The sequence below is a fragment of the Gavialis gangeticus genome, unplaced genomic scaffold (genome assembly GCF_001723915.1).
Source record: "Gavialis gangeticus isolate Ggan-Ray unplaced genomic scaffold, GavGan_comp1, whole genome shotgun sequence".
NCBI lineage: Eukaryota > Metazoa > Chordata > Crocodylia > Gavialidae > Gavialis > Gavialis gangeticus.
The window spans coordinates 31459881-31460898 of record NW_017729004.1 but is presented as its reverse complement, the minus strand read 5'-3'; the positions used below and the strand labels follow the sequence as shown (position 1 = coordinate 31460898).

The 1018-nt window shown below is 46.7% G+C and overlaps 1 protein-coding gene across 1 annotated transcript in view; it reads right to left on the bottom strand.

Moving 5' to 3' along the window:
- The window catches only part of PARD3 (par-3 family cell polarity regulator), an 844345-nt gene that overhangs the window by 234088 nt on the left and 609239 nt on the right, over nucleotides 1–1018 (bottom strand). The window lies entirely within an intron of this gene.

Sequence of the window (1018 nt, the reverse complement as noted above, 5' to 3'; positions counted from 1 at the left end):
GGGTCATCTGCCGAGCGCACTGGGAAGCGCCCCCCCCCCATGCTCCATGTGCCCCAGCACTGCAGCACTCATGAGCCCCTGCTACCTAGAGATATGTAGAAAAAACATTTAAAACTGTGTCTATGTCCGAATCTCCCCGAATCGAGTCGGAGTGTTCCAATTCAATTCAGAGAGATTAAAGGGTCCTCTTATTTGATTTGGATTCAGAGATTCAGCCACTGAATCGAGCTGAATCTCCGCCACATTGAATCAGGGACCAAAGCTTCGCACAGCCCTAAAAAATACTGGTATGTGGGAACTGCTGAAATGGCAGCCTGTGAAGACAGCAATGTGGGGATTCCAGGAAGCTCTGTGGTTAAGATGCAGACAGGAAGAGACTACTCTAACTTAGACAGGACCCCCATGCTGTGTAAGGCCTGTGCTATGCTGCTAAGATCTGACAGTTCAAAGCTGCCTTCTGTCAGAATGGCTGCACCCAAGACTCCTCCAACAATCCCCAAGTTCTGTGACAATGCCCATTTCTGTCACAGTTTTAAAACTTCACTGCATGATGTCCCAGTAAACAGATGACTTCCTCCACCCCTTTTAAAAATCCTGGAAATCTGTTTCTTCCTGTTAGTTCATGGTTTGTTTGTTTTTTTTTTTTTTAACAGACCTCTATGAACAGAGAAAACCAAAGCATGGCATCAGAGCAGCACTCAGGTTAAACCTCATGCTGCAGAGGGACAAAGAACAGCGCAAGCCCAAATGTGAAATCAAAGCAGGAATAAAGCATGTCTATTTGAATGCTGCAGAGGGGCTGGAAGAACTTGTGTACACAACAGGTGAAAGTAGTAATGCTGGATGAGAATGAAGGTCCAAGAGAAAATAAGTGACATCCCCTCATATCTCGGCTACTACATGCAACTTCATGCCAAAGCTGGTGGGGACCCCTGTACCACCCTGAAAACAACAGCAGACACTTGCTGTTTTGCAACACTTGGGCAAAGGTACCTCAGCTCACCAACGGCCAGTAACA